Source organism: Arachis hypogaea, chromosome 9 (assembly GCF_003086295.3).
Source record: "Arachis hypogaea cultivar Tifrunner chromosome 9, arahy.Tifrunner.gnm2.J5K5, whole genome shotgun sequence".
Taxonomy (NCBI): Eukaryota; Viridiplantae; Streptophyta; class Magnoliopsida; order Fabales; family Fabaceae; genus Arachis; species Arachis hypogaea.
In genome coordinates, this window is record NC_092044.1 from 33,815,980 (window position 1) to 33,825,058 (window position 9,079).

Genomic DNA, 9,079 nt, shown 5'->3' on the forward strand with positions numbered 1-9,079 from the left:
GGAAGGTACAAAAGAAAAGCATAGTAAATTGATAACAAGAATAGAATCTAAAAACAATTATTGAAAAGAATTAACAACAACAATCAAAAGAAACACATTTATTATGAATTACCTTGATTGAATTGAAAGAGAGTAGAAGAAACAAAAGTAGATCTACAACAAAACACAAGAACAACATAAAAGACATTACAACAAAAGAATGGAAGAAGAATGAATGTAACTACAAGGAATTGAGAAGATAGAAGTAGAAGAAGATGAATTAAAATCTAGATCTAAAAACTAAACCTAATACTAATTCTAGAGAGAAGTGAGAGCTTCTCTCTCTAGAAACTAACTCTAACTACTTCTAAAACTAAACTAAAACTAATGATCAAAAGTATGTGAAGTATGTTCATTTTCCTTCAATCCTTGGATTAAATAGCATCAAAAATGAGTTGGATTGGGCCCACAAGGCTTGTGAATTCGCTAGCCACGAGTTTGCATGAAGTGAATCACGTGCACCAACGGCGCGTACGTGTACAGTGTGCGTACGTGTCCTTATACGTATAGCAACTATGGCAAATTTTATATCGTTTCGAAGCCCCGGATTTTAGCTTTCCAACTCAACTGGAACCGCATCATTTGGACCTTTGTAGCTCAAGTTATGGTCGATTAAGTATGAAGAGGTCGGCTTAACAACTTTTGCGATTCCTTCATTTCTTCATGAGTTCTCCATTTCTACATGCTTTTCCTTCATTCCCTTGATCCATTCTTTGCCTCCTAAATCTGAAATCACTCAACAAACATATCAAGGCATCTAATGGAATCAAGGTGAATTAAATTTAACTATTTTAAGACCTAAAAAGCATGTTTTCACTCTTAAGCACACTTAAGGGAGAAGTTATAAAACCATGCTATTTCATTGAATAAATGTGGGTAAAAGTTGATAAAATCCCTTAAAATCAATACAAGATAAACCCTACAAATGGGGTTTATCACTCCTCACCCCCAACAATGGAGTTTAGAGACTCATGCCGTCAAAAGGTACAAAGTTTAGATCTAAAAATGTCATGAGATAGAAAATAAATCTCTAAAAGTTGTTTAAATACTAAACTAGTAACTTAGGTTTATAGAAAATGAGTAAACTAGGATGGATAGTGCAGAAATCCACTTCTGGGTCCCACTTGGTGTGAGCTGGGGCTGAGACTTAAGCTTCTCATGTGCCTGGGCTGTTTCTGAGTTGAACGCCAGGTTGTAACCTGTTTCTGGTGTTGAACTCCAACTTGCAACCTGTTTCTGGCGCTGAACGCCAAACTGCAACATGAAACTGGCGTTGAACGCCAGTTTACATCGTCTATCTTCATGCAAAGTATGAACTATTATATATTGCTGGAAAGCCCTGGATGTCTACTTTCCAACCCAATTGAGAGCGCGCCAATTGGACTCCTTTAGCTCCAAACAATCCATTCCGAGTGCAGGGAGGTCAGAATCCAACAGCATCAGCAGTCCTTTTTCTGCCTAAATCAGATTTTTGCTCAGCTCCTTCAATTTCAGCCAGAAAATACCTGAAATTATAGAAAAATACACAAACTCATAGTAAAGTCCAGAAATATGAATTTTACCTAAAAACAAATAAATTTATACTAAAAACTAACTAAAACATACTAAAATCTACATGAAATCACCCCCAAAAAGCGTATAAAATATCCGCTCATCACTAGACCACACAAAAATCTGTTCATCATAGATATTAGGAGCAAATCGTCAAGGCGATTGCTTCACTGGTCGAGCAAATGGTTTTAATGCTAACCGATGTTCCACAAGAGAACGGTCAAGACCAGGCATCTCATGATAATCCCAAGCAAAGCAGTCTTTGAATTCGTGTAAAAGATTAAGTAAATCGATTTAACATGGTTCCACAAGATTCTTACATATGTGAGTGATTCGAACATCATTATCAGATTCCAAATTAACTTCTTTTAAAGGATCTTGTGACTCAAAACCTTTTGTAACTTCATCATCTTTTGCTGAATATTTTTCGAAACCCAAAGGCTCCAAATCATAAATGCAATCAAAAAATAAATTAACAGATTCACTAGATTTGAAACATACTTTATTATCAATCATTTCAACAACTGAAGTGTTTTCGATACAATGTACTTCTGCTATATCGACAATAGTTTGATTGGTAACATTATTAAAATTAGGAAAGCAAAAAGAACCTAAGCTATGACTAAATTCGATCGAAGCAATCGAATCTATACTACAAACTGGAAAAGTTGAAACTACATTCCTAGATAACTCAACTTTATCAGAAGAATCACTTTTATTTTCAACAGAAGAAAAGCTACTTAAATAAGTTCTTAAAATTACCAGGTAATTCGAGACGTCTCGTTCATCAGCCATGTAAGGACGTCTTCAAATCACCTCTTATGCTGAGCAGTCCCAACTAGTTGGAGGAGCGTCAAGTCTTAGATAATGAAGCTTCACATTTAGACCTTCTGAAGTCAAAAAACAACCTTTACAGTTGTAAGAAGTGAGCACCCTGTCGACATTCAAAGGCTTTAACTTAGGACTATGCACCCTGAAATCGACATGCAGTTATTCGACATACAGATTCAAATCAGCCTTAACTACTTCAGACTTCCCTTCGTCTATTCATAAAAGGATACTTTGATGCACAGTGGAAAATACTGCCACAACTCTATGGATCCAATCACGCCCCAACAAAGCGCTATAGCTAGCCTTCGATGACACCACCACAAAGACAGTTTTTCGATCAGAAGACCCAGCTTTCACCCCAAGGGTAACCAATCCTTTTGTGGGGGTAGAAACTTCACTATAATCAGTCATAGCCTCCCCTCCATTGACCAAGACTTTGTTAACTTTAATTCTACTCATCACAGTTGTGACATGCAGAGGACGGAGATGAAAAATCCTCCTCATCATCCACATCATAGTCCTCATTGGGGTTCCTCTCATATTCTTCCAAGTTCTCCATCGGAATTATTGAAATGGTACTCACCATTTCATCATCACCTTCTTTGAAAAACTCCTCGTCCAGACATAGTTATTAAAATCAGACCAGTCAGTTCGACCGAAAAATCAATAAACCGGATCCAATACCGGTCCGGTCCAAACTTAGGACTACTTAAGTCACAGAACCGGCACGAACCGGCCAAAACCGATGTAAACCGGTGAAAAAAGGTCAAATTCGATGAAAACCGGACCGAACCGAACCACTCAAATCGCAACTGAAGGAGAACTTACGGCGCACTAGCATTCTGGAAAAACACCATGCTCCATATGCTCCAGCGCTTTCAAGTGTCAAGGGTTGTGAATTTTGGAAAATTTTCTAAAATGGCCAACACATGGTTCAAACTCCTTCACTCAAGAGTGCAAGGAGAATGGTTGTACCACCAAGCTGGCACACTTTTTACTAACATATATACCAATTATATATATGTATACAAATTTTTTATTTTATTTATATTCAATTTATTTCAATTTTAAAGTCACTCATTTTTAAATCAATTATATTCTATTTAACTATAAATTTTATTAAATATATATAAATTAAAAAGATTAACAAAAAATTTATTAATCACAATTTATTTTTTCTTTTCATGATTATATGATATCTATTAATATTATTTTTTCAATAAATACTTGTAGTATATAATAATAGGTAAAGACTCACATGCAGTTGTCTTCATATGAAGTTGATAGTTGAAAAACGTTAGATGATATTTAGTCAAACTTGTCAAATCATCTAACGGTTCTTAAATATCAACTTCATATGAAAATAACTGTATATGAGTTTTCACCTATAATAACATAATAATAAAATAAATATAAAATAATTAATAAAATGTTAAAAATTAAAAATGATAATTATTTTTATAAAAACAAAATAAAATACTTATAATAAAAAATAATTAAATTTTATATAATTATTTAATTATACCGGGTTAATCGGTTCGAACAGTGACCCACCAGTTGAACCAATGACCCAGTGATCTAGTAACCTGACCGGTTCGATCACCGGTTCGGTTTTGACAACTATGAGTCCAGATCAGCTTCTTTCTCCTTAGTAACTTCTTGAGTAACTACCACTGCTTTACCTTTACAAAGTTTAGCAGGGGATGGAATTTCCTTCGAATATGTCTCCCAATCAACAGGGAATACAACTTTTAAATGCACAAAAGGAGTTGCCCCCTTGACTTTGTCACCTTGAGACACCTTTGGTAACGGGCATCCATTTCTTCCTGTTCCCTTCTGATTTCCTCTGGCTCGGCCACGGAAATAAGGATAAGGACCTCGAGGAGGTCTTCGATGGTCCCACTATGGATTACATCTATACTGGGCATCCCTGTTTTGGAATTCCTAACAATTTTGAATCCACTGCACACCCAAAACTTGAGAACCACCCAAGGGTGCAGCAACATTTCTTTGAGGGCCTCTAGAACTCTACCCTTCTGCTCTTTGAACTGGATGGTCCTGTCGAGCTTGCTCCTCTTTATGAGCCAATTTCTTTTTCATTTTCTCTTTTTCAAAGATTGTTGCAGCTTCAGCATCAAAAACTGTATTACATCGAGGACATAGAGATACGTCTCGATCCTTCAATTTTTGTTACATCAGGAATTCTAGCAAACCATCTCCTACAACAGGGTAGATTGATCAAACAGTAGATTCAAAGTCTCCCAAAGCCACATCAAAGTCATATGACAAGCCAACCATGTTTACGCCAAAATATGATTCAGCAAAACTGGCTCCACTATCGAAGAGATTAGCATCAACCTTCATCTTTTCTTTGCATCGTCGAATTTCAATCGACCATCCATAATCGCCTCTTGTATCAGGTCCTTGAAACGGACACAATTGTTATTCGAATGGCTAGTTGCTTGATGAAACTTGCAGTAAGGTTTTCCTTTTAAATCTTTTACCGAAAGCAAAGTTCTGCCTTCAGGTAAAATTAATTGTTTATCTTTAAGCAACACATCAAATATTTGAACCAATTTTGAAATATCAAAACTATATTTATTTCCACTCTTATGTTTTGAATCACTCGATTTATTACCTCTCGATATTTTCTTGATTAAGGAAAAAACAAAAGGTGGTCCTTTTTTAAGTTCAGTGATGAGCGGATAATTTATACGCTTTTTGGCATTGTTTTTAGTATGTTTTTAGTATGTTTTAGTTAGTTTTTATTATATTTTTATTAGTTTTATTTGAAATTCACTTTTCTGGGCTTTACTATGAGTTTGTGTGTTTTTCTGTGATTTCAGGTATTTTCTGGCTGAAATTGAGGGACCTGAGCAAAAATCTAATCCAGAGGCTGAAAAGGACTGCAGATGCTGTTGGATTCTGACCTCCCTGCACTCGAAGTGGATTTTATGGAGCTATAGAATCCCAATTGGCGCGATCTCAATTGCGTTGAAAAGTAGACATCCTGGGCTTTCCAGAAATATATAATAGTTTATACTTTTCCCGAGATTTGATGGCCCAAACTGGCGTTCCAAATCAGCTCAAGACTGCCCAGCGTTAAACGCTGGAACTGGCACAAAAATGGGAGCTAAACGCCCAAATGGCACAAAAGCTGGCGTTTAACTCCAAGAAAAGTCTCTACACATAGACGCTTCAATGCTCAGCCCAAACACACACCAAGTGGGCCCGGAAGTGGATTTTTATGTCATTTACTCATTTTTGTAAACCCTAAGCTACTAGTTCTCTATAAATAGGACTTTTTTGCTATTGTATTAAGAATCTTTTGATCAATTTAGATCTTAGGATCATCTTGGGACGTCTAGTTCTTAGATCATGGGGCTGGCCTCACGGCCATGCCTAGACCTTGTTCTTATGTATTTTTAACGGTGGAGTTTCTACACACCATAGATTAAGGTGTGGAGCTCTGCTGTACGTCGAGTATTAATGCAATTACTATTGTTCTTCTATTCAATTCAGTTTATTCTTGTTCTAAGATATCACTTGTTCCTCAACTTGATGAATGTGATGATCTGTGACACTCATCATCATTCTCACCTATGAACGTGTGCCTGACAACCACCTCTGTTCTACCTTAGATTGAGTGGAGATCTCTTGGATTCCTTAAAAAGAATCTTCGTGGTATAAGCTAGAATTGATGGCGGCATTCTTGAGAATCCAGAAGGTCTAAACCTTGTCTGTGGTATTCTGAGTAGGATTCAAGGATTGAATGACTGTGACGAGCTTCAAACTCGCGATTGTGGGGCGTTAGTGACAGACGCAAAAGAATCACTAGATTCTATTCCGACATGATCGAGAACCGACAGATGAATAGCCGTGCTGTGACAGAGCGCATTGAACATTTTCACTGAGAGGACGGGACTGTAGCCATTGACAATGGTGATGCCCAACATACAGCTTGCCATGGAAAGGAGTAAGAAGAATTGGATGAAGACAGTAGGAAAGCAGAGAGACGAAAAGGACAAAGCATCTCCATACGCTTATCTGAAATTCTCACCAATGAATTACATAAGTATCTCTATCTTTATTTTATGTTTTATTTATCTTTTAATCATTAATCCTCCATAACCATTTGAATCCGCGTGACTGAGATTTACGATGACCATAGCTTGCTTCATACCAACAATCTCCGTGGGATCGACCCTTACTCACGTAAGGTTTATTACTTGGACGACCCAGTGCACTTGCTGGTTAGTTGTGCGAAGTTGTGATAAAGAGTTGAGATAGCAATTGAGCGTACCATGTTGATGGCACCATTGATGATCACAATTTCGTGCACCAAGTTTTTGGCGCCGTTGCTGGGGATTGTTTGAGTTTGGACAACTGACGGTTCATCTTGTTGCTTAGATTAGGTATTTTTCTTTAGAATTTTTAAGAATGAATTCTAGAGTTTCAAGGTGATTGATTTTCATCAATTTAGCTCTTGAATGTGATGTCCTGCTGAAGCTTGGCTAGCCATGTCTAATCTTTTTAGACTAAAGCTTTAGACTAACATTGCATGATTCCTGGAATTCTTATTAAAAATTTTGAATCTCTTTATTTTCTTTTCCACTCAATTTTCGATAAATCCAAAAAAATTATAAGATCTTAAAATCAAAAATATTTTATGTTTCTTGTTTGAGTCTAGTGTCTAATTTTAAGTATGGTGTCAATTGCATGTCTTTATTCCTCTAATTTTCGAAAATTACATGCATTGTGTTCTTCATTGATCTTCAAGTTGTTCCTGATGATTTTCTTGATCTGATCTTTAAATTCTCTTGTCTTGAGTGTTTTGTTGTTTCTCATATGCATTCTCAATTTGTAAGTGTCAATAGTATACAAATTTCTAAGTTTGGTGTCTTGCATGCATTGTTTATTTGATCTTAGTTTCATTTTTATTATTCCTCATCATTAAAAATTCAAAAAAAATTTTTATTTTGTGTCTTTTCAAGTCAATAATACAGAGAATTGAAGATTCAGAACATGCAGCAGAGGAATTGAACGCCCAGTGAAGAAGGAAAACTGGCGTTTAAACGCCAGCTAGGGTACCTGGCTGGGCGTTTAACGCCCAAAAAGGTAGAGTTTTGGGCGTTAAACGCCGGAATGGTAGGATGACACAAGAGGGAAGATTTTGTTTTTAATTCAAATTTTTTTCAAGTTTTCAAAATCAAATCTTTTTCAAATCATATCTTTTCAATCATATATTTTCAAAATCAATTTCTTTCCATTTTTCAAAAATACTTGCTACTAATTAATGATTTGATTCAACATTTCAAGTATGTTGCCTTTTCTATTGAGAAAGGTTTAATATCTGAATCATATCTTTTAAATTTCTTGTTAGCCAAGTCATTAATTTTAAAAATCAAATCTTTTTAAATCGTTTTTCAATCATATCTTTTTAATCACATCTTTTTCAAAATAGTTTTCAATCATATCTTTTTGATTTCTAATTTCAAAATCTTTTTCAAAAATCACTTTATTTCTCTCCCAACTTTAATTTTCGAAAATCATTCTTCAATTTTTCAAAATTCTTTTAAAATCTTTTATTTTATTTTCGAAAGTTCTTCCCCTCTTCTCACATCCTTCTATTTATGGACTAACACTCCTCCTTAATGCACAATTCGAACTCTATCCCTCTTGATAAGTTCGAATTCTTCTACCTTCTCCTTCTATTCTTCTTTTCCTCTAACATCTCAAGGAATCTCTATACTGTGACATAGAGGATTCCATATTTTCTTGTTCTCTTCTCTTTCATATGAGAAGGAGCAAAGACAAAAGCATTCTTGTTGAGGCTGACCCTGAACCTAAAAGGACCTTGAAGCGAAAGCTAAGAGAAGCTAAAGCACTACTCTCTGTAGAGGACCTAACAGAAATCTTCAAACAAGAAGAAGACATGGCAGCCGAAAACAACAACAATGCCAACAATGCAAGGAAGGTGCTGGGTGACTTTACTGCACCTACTCCCGACTTCTATGGGAGAAGCATCTCTATCCCTGCCATTGGAGCAAACAACTTTGAGCTTAAGCCTCAATTAGTTTCTCTAATGCAACAGAATTGCAGGTTCCATGGACTTCCATTGGAAGATCCTCATCAGTTTTTAGCTAAATTCTTGCAAATCTGTGACACTGTCAAGACCAATGGGGTTGACCCTGAGGTCTACAGACTTATGCTATTCCCTTTTGCTGTAAGAGACAGAGCTAGGATATGGTTGGACTCACAACCTAAAGAAAGCCTGAACTCTTGGGAAAAGCTAGTCAATGCCTTCTTGGCAAAGTTCTTTCCACCTCAAAAATTGAGTAAGCTTAGAATGGAAGTCTAAACCTTCAGACAGAAGGAAGGTGAATCCCTCTATGAAACTTGAGAAAGATACAAACAATTGAACAAAAAGTGTCCTTCTGACATGCTTTCTGAATGGAGCGTCATAGGTATCTTCTATGATGGTCTGTCTGAACTGTCCAAGATGTCATTGGACAGCTCTGCTGGAGGATCTCTTCATCTGAAGAAGACGCCTGCAGAAGCTCAAGAACTCATTGAAATGGTTGCAAATAACTAATTCATGTACACTTCTGAAAGGAATCCTGTGAACAATGGGACAAATCAGAAGAAAGGAGTTCTT

General features: G+C 36.2%; 1 non-coding gene across 1 annotated transcript; it reads right to left on the minus strand.

Moving 5' to 3' along the window:
* Positions 1-8,761: 8,761 nt before the first annotated feature.
* On the minus strand, positions 8,762-8,869 carry LOC112713165 (small nucleolar RNA R71). The gene has a single exon (XR_003158140.1). It is a non-coding gene; the product is annotated as a small nucleolar RNA R71 (small nucleolar RNA).
* Between the last annotated feature and the right edge of the window lie 210 nt (positions 8,870-9,079).